This window comes from Castor canadensis, chromosome 4, assembly GCF_047511655.1.
Source record: "Castor canadensis chromosome 4, mCasCan1.hap1v2, whole genome shotgun sequence".
Classification (NCBI taxonomy): domain Eukaryota; kingdom Metazoa; phylum Chordata; class Mammalia; order Rodentia; family Castoridae; genus Castor; species Castor canadensis.
The window spans coordinates 183,406,591-183,420,720 of NC_133389.1; the positions used below are offsets into that span (position 1 = coordinate 183,406,591).

Here is a 14,130-nt window from a genome sequence, read left to right on the forward strand (position 1 = left end):
AGATTGGTAGTCTGGAACCCTCTGGAGCATTCGGACTTCTGGGGACAGTGGGGCTCCACCCATGAACACCTGTTCCTCTTGCTTCTGGGTGGGGATGTCCTTGTCCTGGCTGTAGACTCTGTAGCGCCTGTGGCATCTTGGACTTAGTGCAGGCTTGGTGGTGTCTGTGTGGTGCTGTTTTGGTCTTGACTTCTGTTTGTCTGTCCTGAGTCTTGCGGGGTGCCAGCTGTTGGAGTTATCTCTGGGGCAAGTGGGCAGCTGGTGAAGCGACCTACTAAGAGCCCACCTAGCAGATCTACAAGACATCTGAGCCAAGGTCATGGCTGCACTCTATGAGGAGAAGCCCAAGGTTGGGAAAGGCATGTGGAGGTCTTGAACTACAGAGGTGTGGAAATTCAAAGGTCAGGGGTCATCCTCACTGGCTGGCAGTGCCCTCACTCCGGGAGCTGGGAGTGGGCGAGATGGGCGCTTGTCTGCTTGCAGGGGGAATGGTGAGCCTAAGAGCTCACTGTGCTCAGGATGCCTGCCGCAGCTCTCTGCCTGCCTTTGTGCAAGAGTCCATCCAGCCGTCTTTCCGTCTGAATTAGAAGCCACTGAGAGCAGGAGAACCGGGCTATGCAGGAAAAGCTGTATCTCATGCCCCCATAGGAGGCTGGACCGCTGAAATTTAGCACAGAGGTTTATTCTCTGAGTAGCTGGTTGGTTGTCACTCTTCAGCTCCTGCTAGCTGCGAAACTGTGCCCATTCTGTCTTTGTTCATCGCGGTGGTGAGCTGACTGGAGCCACCTGCACCGTGACCCTTGAGCCTTACTTCCACACGGGCCGCTGCCAGGCGACCACGTGGATAGCCGGCCTTTCCCCGCCGCCTGTCCAGCCTCGGTTGTTCAACGGCTTCGTCTTGCCTCTGAAATTGATCTTTCTCTCTGCAGTGTGTCATTTTTAACTACCTTTACGGGCTTCTACGAGATGGTCTTACCGCCGCTGAAGAAAGACAGCAGCACTGATTGTGAGCTGGCCGGTTGCTTAATGGGTTGTGTTTCTCAACAGACACCCGTTAAATTCCCATGGTGCAGAACGTTGAGAATCTGAAGTGGGCTAAAAGCCACTGAGTGCAAAGCTTAAGAAGCCAAAGGCTAGCCCTGCAGCAGGACTGCCTGGCCAGCCAAGTCCCACCATAAGCAGCAGGACATTCTGCAGTGCCTAACAGCTCCCCCCATACCTGAGCATCAGCTGAATCTGGGTCCCGGAGGTGGGGGGGCTGGGGATGGATCACAGTGAGGATCCTCTCATCGCTTGCTCAAGGGTTTCTATTCTTCTTAATATAGGTGAATGTAAGCATAAAATTTCACAAATAGCTGGTTTTATCTGGGTCATTTCAGAAAGGATTGCCAATGGAATAGACTTGGGTATACTTATTTCTATAGATGCTCTGGCATTTTAAAAATTGCCTAGTTTTTCAAAATTAACTTTGGGAATGGGAAGCTGGCACTGGTGATGGCTAGCTCGTCAACAGTGTCATTTCAAATGTCATCCGAAGCTGTTTGATAGCCCCACTTGAAATTCCCGAAGGAGGGGGCCCCAGAGTCCTCTTCCCCCTTTCCTGATTCAGTGTCCTGCCAGCTCCTTGTTCCTCTGTTCTGTGACCAGTTCGTTGCCCAAGTCTCAGTGTACTTGTGTTAACATGTGGAGCCCAGAATGCCTGTTTCATGAAACTGGTGTGTGCCTTTGGCCCAGTCCACACGTGAAGCCTCAGGCCTGCCGTGCAGAGAGCACCAAGTTGTTGGCCACCGTGCCTTGGCCAAGTTCTGCTTCTGCACCAAGCCTGTGGAGACTGTTCCCTCCATGTTCCCTCCCACCACCTCTTCCTGCCCAGTCTTGGCTCCTGTTCACCTTGCCTTGCTTGCCCAGGCCTCCAGCCAGTAGAGGGCACTGCCCACCACCCTCCCTCCTGGCCCTCCATCCACTCGCAGCTTCTACTCCATTTTGCCAATTCCAGAACAGCGTCCCCACTCTCCCACCCCTCTGCTTGCTCCTGAAGTTCTGTCCTGGACAGGAAGCATAGAGATGGAGAATGAGTCCATCTTTAGGATCCAGAGGCCTGGGTTCAAATTCTAGTTTTCAAGGGGAGGGCCCTGTTGTCTTCACTCCTGAGACCCTGTCTCAGAAGCCCTGGTCTCTACTGGCTCCATGCTCACCCTTTGCTGACTGAACTTAAAGCTCCATGTGGCCAGTGAAGAACTTGTCTTTGATTCAAAGGCTCCCTCCCTCAGATTTTTGTTCACTTCCTGGGTCATGACCCACTCAGCCACCTGAGCCAACCCCTCCACCCTTCACCCACATTCAGCTACTCAGCTTGGCCTCTGCCAGCTCCCCACTGGAGCTGAGGTCTCATCCCCTTCCTTCTGGACCACGGGGTGGGCCCACTGCCAGATGTTTCCTTCCTAACCAGAGTTATTTTTGAAATGCAGAGCCTATGTGCCTGTACCCTGAACACTTTCACTGCCTCTGTTGTTATGTGGGGTCCCGCCAGTCTCTGGATCCTCCTCAGAGAGACCATTTACTGACCCTCAAATCCTCACTGCCCCACCTGCCTGGCTGGGTGGAGGAGGAGGAGGAAGAGGAGGAGAAGGAGGTCAGTGGCTATTGTCAGTGGCTGGCCTCCTGTCTCTGCATGTGCCCCTCTGCTCTGGGACCAGGCAGCCTTGCAGACTCAGCTCCAATCCTGAATAGCTGAAGAGCTCCTCAAAGTCCCAGAAATGCAATTGCCACCTCCCTGTATTTTTTATTATGTACATTTTTGTACCTTTATTACAATACTTATTACGTTTTTCTGGAATCATTTATATTAAAGCATATACTTATATTTCATAGCAAAATAGTTGTGGCCTTGCATGTACTTTTATTATACCTTTGCTGTAACTCTTACTAGATTTTTGCTATAATGACTTGTGGTGTTGTCTGTCTCCCCAAATTAGCAATAACTGGTTGAGGACAGGGTCCGGCTGTGGTCATTGATATATGCCAGTGTCCTCAGAGCTCCTGCACATCAGTAACTGTCCCCTGAGGTTCTCAGAAGCTGTGCTGCTGTGAGGAGGGTCTCTCCAGGTATTTATTGGTTCCATCGAAAGGCATTGGCCAAGTTAATGTCCTACGTTTGGTCCTGTGTCAGGCGCCATGCATACGAGCATTTCTGGTCAGGGCCAGGCATGCCTGAGTCTGGCTTTGATCCCATGACCACCTTGTGACCTGAAGCCCTGGTCCCTCCCTGTCTGAAATGACATCATTCCACTGGGCTGTCTCCAAAAGGGTTTTTGTTGCCACCAGCCTGAAACAGATCCTGCAGGGACTTCTCTCTCTCTCTCTCCAGTGCGTTGGTGGGAGCTGATCTGGGGACATATGAGGAAGTTATAAGTCTCTGGGTGAAGTGGTTCCTGGATGTAGAGGCCCCAGGTGCCAGGGTGAGGTCAGATCCCCTCTTGTTACGTGCTTCCTCCAGGCAGCTAGCCCCCACCAGCTCTAAAGCATGGGATGCCCTTTGCAGTGTTTCTGTGACTCCTGGGGAAGAAAAGCAAGGGCTCACTGAGTGAGGCTGCACGAATCAGTACTAGGTGGCTCCCACTGGAATAGACAGAGCTGGCCCATGGGGTTGGGGTCATCAGGTGGGTGGGAGTGGCCCTGCAGGGTGTCTCTAGGAGGCAGTAATACTAGGGCAGAGTAGAGGAAAACTTTCTCTTTCCCCTGGTTGTTTTGGGGCCAACTTCTCATCAGGCAATCAGCCTGAGTCCCCAAAGTCAAGCCCAATTGGCGCGAAGGTCTAGCTCCTTTGCAGGCTGGGCCATCAGCACTGCCACAGGCAACGTGGGAGCCTGACACTGTAAATACTGTCCTTTCTCCCACAGGAGTCAGACTTGTGAGTCATGGGGATGGGAGAGAGGAGGCAGGGATGGGGACGAACAGGCCATATGACTCTTGCCTAACTTCACGCTAACCCTGACTATAGATGCTCCACCTGTGTGGCATTCAAAAGTGCCAGCATGTTTTTGGCCCAAAGACACCCAGAGAGCATAGAACACATCAGCAGTGCAGGTGCACAGGGCTACTGTCCCCAGGATGCCCTGGTGTCAGAACATCAGGTTCCTAACATCATGCCTGGGCCTAACCTTGACGCCATGCCACTAGTTCCAGAATCTACAGGGTCTTTGAGGATTTCTGAGAGCAAGCAGAGCTCAATGCATTTCTCAACATGACTGGGAGACACCCTCAACCCAGTAGAGTCCTGGGAGCTTTGCAGATGCAGGAGGGGATGGAGCGCCCCCCACCTAGTCATTCTTGGGAAAGCCTGACTCTCCAGAAGGGAAGAAGGGACGGCTCCCCCCGACACACACACACACACACACACACACACACACACACACGGAAGGAAGTGCTGGGATCTTCTCTCTGGCCCAGCTTGCTGAGCACCGTGGCCAGCGTCATGGCCTCCTTTGCTCACTGGACTAATGGAAAGTGCATGCTATAGCTCCCATCCAGCTCTTTGTAAAAATGGCCCAGGAGCCCGCAAAGGGAGACTGGACAGTGCAGCTCGGGTGAGAGTGCTGCAAATGACCCTTTAAAGAGTAGGGATCCCTGGCCCAGCACAGCCATCCAGAGGAAAAGTGTAAAAACAAATTAATCTCAGAAGCCCCATTGCTTCTTGATTTGCGTTTGCCTGGGAGAGAGAACGATCTGCCTTTGTCCCTCCTTCCTGGCCCCACCAACATCCTTCTACCCTAGAAGTGGACCCATCCTTGCATCCCTCCTCGAAAGCCAAGGGTAAGTGGTGGAGCCTGGCTTGCAGTGGGACGCCCTGTGTATCCTGCTGCTGTGTCAGTTCCAGAAGCTGATTCTCCACTCTCCAGGCAGGCCTGGGATTGTGGTCAGCTCTGCTGGCTCCAGCGTTTGCCATTTTGATTTTCTGCCTGCCCTTCTCTTCCCACCACCCCCAAGCATCCATTGCTGAGAGAGGTGATGAGAGGGTGGCCAGGAGGAGACCCTACTGGTCACACTCCCCCACCCAGCACCAAGCAACAGGGCCTGGACCACTGTACTGCCTTGCCAGGGCCTCAACAACCAAGATGAGCCAGGTATGTGGCTCCTGAGAGGCCCGGGTCCTGCCCACCCAGGGCCACTGCTCATCTTCCCTGTCCTCCCAACCTGATCAGAGCTGGTCCATGTATCTGCCTGGAAGGAGGGTTCACATTCTCCCAAAACACCTTGTTTCCTCCTTTGCCTACTCTCAGGACACTTGTCAAAAAGCCAATCTGCTAAGGGAGGCAACTTTGTGGTGGCAGCAGGTAGGAGGCCACCCAGGGCTGGAGGACCTCCTTTCCTAAGGAGATAGGAAACCCCTTTGGCTGAGCAGGAATTACTCTTCTCATGGGCCATGCTGTTGGCACCCATTCAGGTGGGTTGTCACTGATGGTGGCTAGTAGGGTCCATTGTATGTCCTGTCTGACCCACCTGAGGCTATCCCCAAAGGGCTTGGGACCTGTGTGTCTGGCGTTCATGCAGCCAGAGGACACAGCCTTGGTCTGGACAGCATAGCTGGGCCAACCCTAGGCAGGGAGTAGCCTGACGCTCACATCCAGCATGGCGTGGAGTATCTCAGCCTCAGTTGACCTCTGAATTGCGCTGGTTGAGACAGGATGTGGATGGCTAAGCTGGGCGTGCTCAGGAATCATCCTGGAAGAGCTGAGATTCCGACCCGGGCAGATGTGGGACCTGGCTTCAGGGTGAGGCGCAAGACTGCAGTTCTCACAAGCTGCTGGTTTGTGCTGCTGCTGCCTACACCACCTTCCAAGCAGCACAAAGTCAGAAAGACGTGATCCAGAGTCACAAGTGCAGTGACAACTTGGATCTGTTCTGGTTGATACCAGAAGTAAGCACCACCTCCCCACAGCATGGACGGGCATACTGAGCTCTGGGCGAGAACAATGTGCTGGTGTGAGCCCCATAGTGCCCTAGTGGGGACCCAGGCCTGGTGTTCCTTCTTCCTCTTCATCAAGGCCTGGCGAGTGCTCTGACCACCAGCTGGGAAAAGGGATAGGTGCGCTTCCAGCCTTGCAGGTCACACTCCAGTCTTGAAGCCTTTGAGGCTTCCTTTGGGATAGGGTATGGATGAAGCTGGCCTGACAGAGGCCTGGAGGACAGGTAGTGGAAGTTGGCAAGGTTTCTGCCAGGTTTGGTCAGTCACATCTCTACCTGTGGGCAGGTAGTTCCTCAGCTGCTCCTGGCTGGCCTCTCCTAACAGGTGACTGCTGGGTTCTTTGACTGGCGACTGCCACCCCCAAAGCAATGAGTGTCCAGGCCAGGAGGTAGGAACTGTGTCTGCCCACTGCCCTCCAAGATCCAGTTAGGCACCAGCACAGCCATGCTCACCTCTTCACTGTTACTTGTCCCTCTGCTCCCATCTGTCTTCAGCCCCTACCTGGCCTGGGCCTGTGGCTGTCAGTGGGAGGTCACAGCCCAAGTGCTTCACTTCAGGACAGTAGAGCTGCCATCTTCACTGTGTCCCTTCTTCAGCAAGTGTACCACCATGTGTCAGGTGTTTTCGAGACCCTTCATTACCCACATAGTATTTTGCCTGTCAAGGAAAGTGAGGCCCAGAGAAATTAAGCTACTTTTTCACAGTCACCCTGCCCCTGAGTAGCAACTGGGTTTAGCCCGGGACCTGGCTCTGGACCTGTCCTTGCAATTGCTATCTATCTTACTGAGATATATGGCACCTCTTGGTGTCTGATGAGGTCACCAGTTCTGGCCCTCCTTTGAACAGAATTCCAGGTATTAACTGTTCTGAGTTCCTGGAATTCACAGTTTTGGGTCGTATGGAATTGACTGTTTAAAACTATGACTCGATCTGCTGGTGTCTAGGGATTTTGCGTGTAGATTCACAGTGGACTTTCTCCCTTTGGTTCTCATCCCATTGGACAGGTGTCTGTGCTGCGTGGACGTTGTGTGGGGGAGGGGACACATGGAAATCTCTGCCTCCCTCTACTTTGCTGTGAGCCTAAAACTGCTCTAAAAATAGTCTTCAAAAATAAATAGATATGACAAAATAAAATAAAACAGGAAGTATTCCCTCGACTTAAAATTCTGGAATAGTTTAAGTCACCCAGGAATTATTGGTAGCAGGTTCTGTGGAAATCTCGGTGAACCATCTGTATGCTGTTTGCGGTACATGCGACCTTTGGTGAGCTGGCCAGTTTATCTGACAGTTGTGGGTACATTTGGGTTTCCTGCCTTTTCTCAAGTGACTTTGGTAATGGGATAGCACAGACTTAAGAGTACTAGCGTTCTGGATGTAGTTGCTCACACCTGTAATCCCAGTACTTACAGGAGGAGGTCAGGGAGTTTGAGGCCAGGTGAGCTACATAGTAAGAAATTGTTAAAAGAGTAGATCTGCTCAGACAGGACTCAGGGACTCAGCTCTTCCTGACGCTGTGTCCTCATTGTGCAACTTTGGGCAAATGGCAACTTTGGGGTTGCCAAGGACCCATGGAAGTGTCTGGCCTGGGCATGACTCCAGGACCTGTTGACCTAGCCTCGTTCCACCTCACATTTGGCCCCTGGTGGCTCCTCTTCGTTCCTATCATGTTCCTGTTTGGGTTATCTAGCGTACTTGCTGAGGCAGAAGTCTGCAAGAACTTCAGCTTGGGTAGGAGGCGTTTTCGAGTGCATCTCATCCAGAAGGGCCCCTCTCCTGCCTGTGCTGAGGCCTCCCTGCCCAGGCAGCTTTCCTCCACTCTCACGTGGCCGTGGTCTTGGAGTGGATAGACTCGAGGGTACCCTCAATATTCCATCAAAACTGGACATTGTACCATTGTCATTTGTTGGCAGGTTGGGGATGCATGTGGGAAGCCACCAGGAGTGGTTGTTTCTTGTTTCCTTTTCTGTCTGAAAGTCTGTGAGAAGTTCACCTTACTCACAAAATCCAGAAATCTCTGCACACCGTGGCTCCCCTCTCCTTGCACACTCAGAGCTCCCTTTCCATCTAAAAACTTCTCTTTCTTGAACGTGGGGCCGTTTCCTCTGCTCCCTCATCCTCAGTCGTACTGCCCACCCGCATGCTGGGAGGCCTCCACCACCATCTCTGGCTCACAGTGTCGTCCTGCCATCCATTTCTTCTGCTTCTAAAATAACTTCCCTTTCCACGCCTTCTGGTACTTCAAGAGCCCTCTTGGTTTCTTTCCAGCTCATTCTTTTTCCTTTGAAGCAGGCTGTCTTCATTTCATCCACACTTCCCCCCAGATGGTGGGTTCTGCTATTTTGAGGGGTTTTTCCTCCCCCCTGAGAGTGCTCTGTGTGAAAATCTCTCCATCTGTGGCCCTTACGTGCTCAGTATCTCTTGTATGACCATCACGTGCTCCGAGTTTAGGAACATAGGATTGATGATGCTAAGCTGGACTCATCCCTCCAGATGCAGGCATCTGAGAAGTAATGTTAAAATGATTGGCAGCTGTGTTCAGACTCCAGGAACCAGAGAGCCCCGACTGGAGGACAGTGCCCACCAGATGTCCAAGGCTGGCTGAGTGGGATGGTCAGACCCCATCAAGATCATGTGGCCAAAGGCAGTGCCAGCTTCCTCCTCAGCGTGTGCATTTCCCAGCTTGGCACTTCCTCACCCCGAGCTGATTGATTTAGGGTTACAGGTGGACAAAGGGGAGGCAGGAGCAGACAGGCGGGTGGCCTCCCCATTTGAGTGCCCTGGTCAGCCCCATGGAGACAGAGGTTCATCCATCTCTCATGCTGGAGGATGAGGGAGGCAGTTAAGGTGGATATACCCTGGGCATCTGCTCAGTGCTATAGGGAATGGTAACAGCCCCATTTCTGTGGTGAGCTCCTGGCCTCCAGATCTGCCTCTTCCACCTTGAGGCTCCCCTGGCAGAGGCTCAGGGGTGTGTGTGTGTGTGTGTGTGCATGTGTCCGTACATATCTGGGCTCCCCTCCCTTCCCCCTCTCTTCCTTAGACCCTGCTCTTCCTGACATTCCTACGAAGTCCAAGGTACTTTGTCCCTTCCTTTCTTGTTGCAAAGTCTTACTCTTTGCTATAAAAGTTTCGGTGTCTACACTGTGCTCTAGTTGTTTACAGGAGTGTTTCTTCTGTCCTGTTAGATTTCTCTGATTCATCTCAGCTTTTTCAACAACAAGCAGCATTCTTCGCGCACAAAAAATGCTCAAAATACCTTGGGAAGACAGATGGATAGATGGTAGAATATATTTATGTATGTGTGATTGCATGGATGGAAAGATGGAGGGGTGGAAGAAAGGAAGAAAATAGGGAAGGGAGAGAGGAAAGAAGGGAGAGAGGGAAGGAGGAAGGAAGGAAGGAAGGAAGGAAGGAAGGAAGGAAGGAAGGAAGGAAGGAAGGAAGGAAGGAAGGCTGGTTTAAGGGATAGATGGGTGGGTGGATGAATGGCCTTGTAACTGCACCCTTGCTTTGTTTTCTGGAAACTTCTCATTGATATTCCCTCTGTTTTCTTTGGCCCTAGGACACAGAGTTGCAAAAGACTCTGCTTGCTTCTTAGTGCCCCCTGGTCAGGTGTGGGAGAGACCAGTGAAGTTGCCTCTTGGTGCAGCCACTCTGCAGCTCTGGGCAGGCAGCAGACAGACATGAGCTGCACACAGGACGCTCAAGCAGGCTCCAGGTGGCCCTGTGCAGGAGGCAGTCTTGAGCCCCAGATGTTTTACATTTGCTACAGAGAATGCCGCCATGTCAGCAGACATGGCCGGGGTCAGGGTGACATCAAGGGGGCCAGGCCAGGAGGCTTTCGGTCAAGAAGACTAATGAACCTGAGCCATGGGCCCCTCGGGCACGTGAAGCAAGCTCTGAAACCCACCACTGGCCAGGGACAGCCCCTGTCATTTTTGGCTTTTCATGGGCGATACTGTATTTCCCTTGGAGGGCTGGTTCAGCTCATATATCAAAAGCTCTTGTAATTATTTCCTCCCACTGAGGAAGGCTTCCATTTAGCTTTCTCTGCACACCCCCCCTTATTAATTATCTAATTACAACCACATTCTCCAAAAGAGAGCAGCCTTTGACTTTCTGCCTGGGACCACTTAAAAAGGCTTAAATATTTTGAGTGCTCCGAACTTGAAAAAAAGAAGTAAGTGTGTGTGTGTGTGTGTGTGTGTGTGTGTGTGTGTGTGTGTTTCCGTGCACATGAGTTAGGGAAAATCTGTCTTACCCTTTTCAGGTCTTTGTCTTGATTCAACAAGGGAAACAGCACTCAGGAGCCTTTAAAAGTCCGTAACAGATCACAGAGTCTTCTGGAAGAATAACGCTTTGAACCTGGGCGCAGGCCAGGAGTGTGCTGTGCTGCGGACCAGGAGCACAGAGGCCCTGTAGTGAGTGATACGCCAAATGTGGCCTTTGCATGGTCACAGCCTGGAGCTGGAGCATGGTGTGGGGCCCGGCCGTCCTTACCTGGTGGCTTCAGTATCTGCCTGGAGGACACTCCCAGCTGTCACATATCCCTGACAGGAGTTTTGCTGCGTGGTATTTTCTCTGTCTATAACCATGACTTACAACCTTGGGCTTACAATGGTGTACCTCTGAAGTCCTGCCGCTAACAATCTTCACAGCATATCTTCATGAACTTGGGAGACACGGGTGACAGCAATCCAAGTGTGGGGTTCCCACCCCCAGGTTCCTAATACCTGGGCCTCCCTTCAGCATGGGACCCTCCCCTGCAGCATTCTCACTCTGAGTGTCACCTCTCTATCTGTGTAAACAGCAAGCGTGCTCCAAATCAGCCCTCCTTAGGGAGGGCAAGCTGCTCTGAGCAGAGCGTCATGCATGTGTGTGCATGTGCACACGCATGTGTGCTGTCATGCGTGCCTAGGGATGTGTCATGTCAGCATGACCCTTGTCATCCAGCTGGCTTTTGGCTTGCTGCCAGTGTCTGAATGCAACAGGAGGTGGAACAGATGGGGAGAGAGGCTTCTGGTGACACCCAAGAAGTTTCCTCCCCAGGACACTGGGTGGGCAGAGGTTGAAGAGGGCATCTGGCCTGCCCCATTTTGACTGGCACAGGTGTGCTTTTCGGAACCAAGTGCCTGGCATGAAGGGACCTTGTGGGGATGGAAGAACTGTGTGTCTCCATCACAGTCACAGGGGCAAGGACGACACATGCGAGGAAGTTGCCCAGAACCACATACACGCTACACATACCACACAAAATATACACCACACACAACACATGCCACACGCCACACATACAAAACGCACCATACACAACACACACAATATACGCCATGTGCAATATACACACACCATGCACATACCACACAACGTACACCCCACACAACATAGCAACACATCACATACAGCATTCACTACACAAACACTATGCACGCTACACACACAAGATACGCCACATATGCCATAGACACGCAGATACGCCACACACACAACGCACACCACACATTCTATAACATACAAATTGCACACCACTCACACACCAGTACACAGCGCACGCACAAACACACTGCCCATAAGAGACGTGGGGTCAGCTTGGGAACTGCAGGACACTGACTGCCTGGCTGAGGTGTCAGAGGAGGGTGCTGTGACCGCAGCTATAGGAGGCAATAGTTTGGGGTGACTGTACATTTTTGCAACTTCATGGAAATCTATAATTCTTTCAAAAGCACAGGTGTATGCTCACAATAAGTTGCACAGAAAAACCGGCCCTTGACAGCTCCCCCCCCACTCTCCTGTTTCCCTGTATCCTCACCCCTGTCCCCTTCCCAGCCCTGGACAGTCCACCACCACCCACAGCAGCCTCCTCGCAGCCGCCTGCATCAGCCGGGTGACTCTGCCCATGCTCGGTCTGTGTGAGTAGCTCGCCCAGTTAGATGCAGACCTGAGGAGAGCTGTGTGTGCTAGGGGAGCAGCCTCTCTGGGTCAGCAGACTCTGGCAAGGCCTGGGCTCTGGGGACAGCAGGTTGCCTGGCAAGTGTCACCTGTCCAGTTTCTGCCAGGGTAGGGTAGGGGCTAAAGGAAGGTGAGCACCAGCTCACTGCCTGGCCTGTCCAGCCTTGGTGAGAGGCCGCACTCCCCAGGGCATAGAGTGGCAAGATGGTGACTCACCCCTCTCCTTATCTTCCAGACCCACCGCATGTCTGAGGCTCAAGTGAAAGTAAGCTGCGTCCTTGGCTGTGACTTCTGAAACCTGGATAACCTCACAGGAGCCTCCGCATCTCCCCGAGCTCCAGCTGAGCATCCAGGAGGGACAGCAGCAGCGTTGGAGAGAAGACCCAGACTTCAGCCTCCTTCTCAAAGACAGTCCCTCTTGGGAGGGGCACTGGCCCTTCCTGCCAGTGACCTCTGCCTTGTCATCTCATCACCATCTCGATTTTCTTCTGGGTTTTATTTGGGGAGGGAGGATTTTATTCTTTCTGGAAATCTCTGGATTCAGGAGTGCATCTGTGAGGATTTGGATTTCCCTCTAAGTGCCTTGTAATGTATATTTTTAATAAAACACAAATGCATTCTTGTTCAATCTGTTTAAACTGGACCAAGGCTCTCAGAAAAAGAACCCAAGACCCCCTTCCCCAAACTCTGCATGATCCTTCAACGAAGCCTGGAATTCTCTTCCCACTTTCCCACTTCCTTTCTCCATGATTTGCTCAGTAGTCTTTTTTTATATCCTCTGTTTCAGTGTATATGTTGCTTATTTGTTTATTTATTGAGATATTTTTACTAGCTAAGTGACTGCCAGATGGCTGTGTATACTGCTCCCCTGCCCTGGAACAATAAAGACGCCCGCACAGCCCTGGCTTCTGTATCTCTGTTCTCGCCTCCTCGCCACAGCTCAAGGAAAGGCCTGAGAAAGCTGGAACTGATCACAGAAACGACTCCTGCCTCACTCTGCAGGGGAACAGAAAATATGCCAGGCATTTCAAGCTGTACAGTCACAAAAATTTCTAGAAACTAACACTAATGTGGTTGTGGGTGTCAAGTCTGTTAGATTTCTATCACAAAGACAAAATATCTGAGAAGACAATTTAAAAGGAAGAGGTCTTATTCTGATTCTTGGTTTCACAGATTTTGGTCCATGTTTGACTGACTCCATCGCTGTGGGGCCTGTGGCGGCATGGACGCCATGGCCTCAGTGCATGGTGGAGCAAAACTCACTTCATGGTGGCCAGGAAGCAGAGAGAGAGAGAGAGAGACAGAAAGGGCCAGGATCCCACGACTCCCTTCAAGGGGCCCCTAGCGGCCTAACTTCCTCCCTCTAGGCCTCCAAAGGTTCCACTCCCTCCCAATAGCTCCGCAGGCTGGTGACCAAGCTAACACATGGCCTTCAGGGGACATTTAAGATCCCAACCACAACAGCAGGAGGGCTGGCCGCAGCCCTGCCCTGTTCCCAGCAGCCTCTGCTGTAAGATGTTGTGACTCTCTAAACCGTTCTTGTTTTGTTTTTGTTTTGAACTGTTTTTCCCACTTGCTCAGCAAACACTCTACCACGTAAGCTACACCCCCAGCCCTTTGTTTTGTTTTGTTTTTGAACTAGGGTCTTGCAGTCTTTGTCTAGGTAGGCTTAGAATTCAAGGCCCTCCTGTTTCTGCCTCCTGAGTCGCTGGGATGGCAAGCATCTGCCACCATGCCCAGCTGCCTTTCCTGTTTTTCATGTTAAAACTTGCCTAGTCTGTAGACCAAGGTCAGCACCAGCCAGTGCCTGCTCCCCAAGCCTTCCTAAACCTTCCTCTGGGTAGATTTCCTTACGCTTCCCAACACGGAATTCACACCACTCCTCCCACCATGTCCAAATGGGTCACGCACGGTCATTTCTGAACCATGAGGCCCACAGGCATGTGTCCAGTCCCCAGAGTCTTGTATGGAGTATCTGCGTGAGGGAAGGATGAAGCACCTACATGCACAGGTGAGGATGGAGCCTTGCCTGGAAATCCCACGTGGACCACGGTCTGCAAGGAGAATCTGACCTGAGGGGCAAGGAGTCCTACCCCCTGCCTGCTGGCCTCGTTACCTTGTTAGCACCTGCGGGTGCCAGTGCGGGGAGCAGGTGGCTCCCAGGGTGGGGACTTCCAGCTCTGGGATTACAAATCACCAGGTCACCACCCTGAACC

The 14,130-nt window shown here is 52.2% G+C and overlaps 1 protein-coding gene across 1 annotated transcript in view; it reads left to right on the forward strand.

The window, feature by feature from the left end:
• The window catches only part of Twist2 (twist family bHLH transcription factor 2), a 48,325-nt gene extending 35,515 nt beyond the window's left edge, over nucleotides 1-12,810 (forward strand). The window contains exon 2 of the mRNA XM_020187562.2: nucleotides 12,150-12,810. The gene's annotated coding sequence lies outside the window, so the exon portion shown is untranslated. The remainder of the gene's footprint in view (nucleotides 1-12,149) is intronic.
• Nucleotides 12,811-14,130: the final 1,320 nt, after the last annotated feature.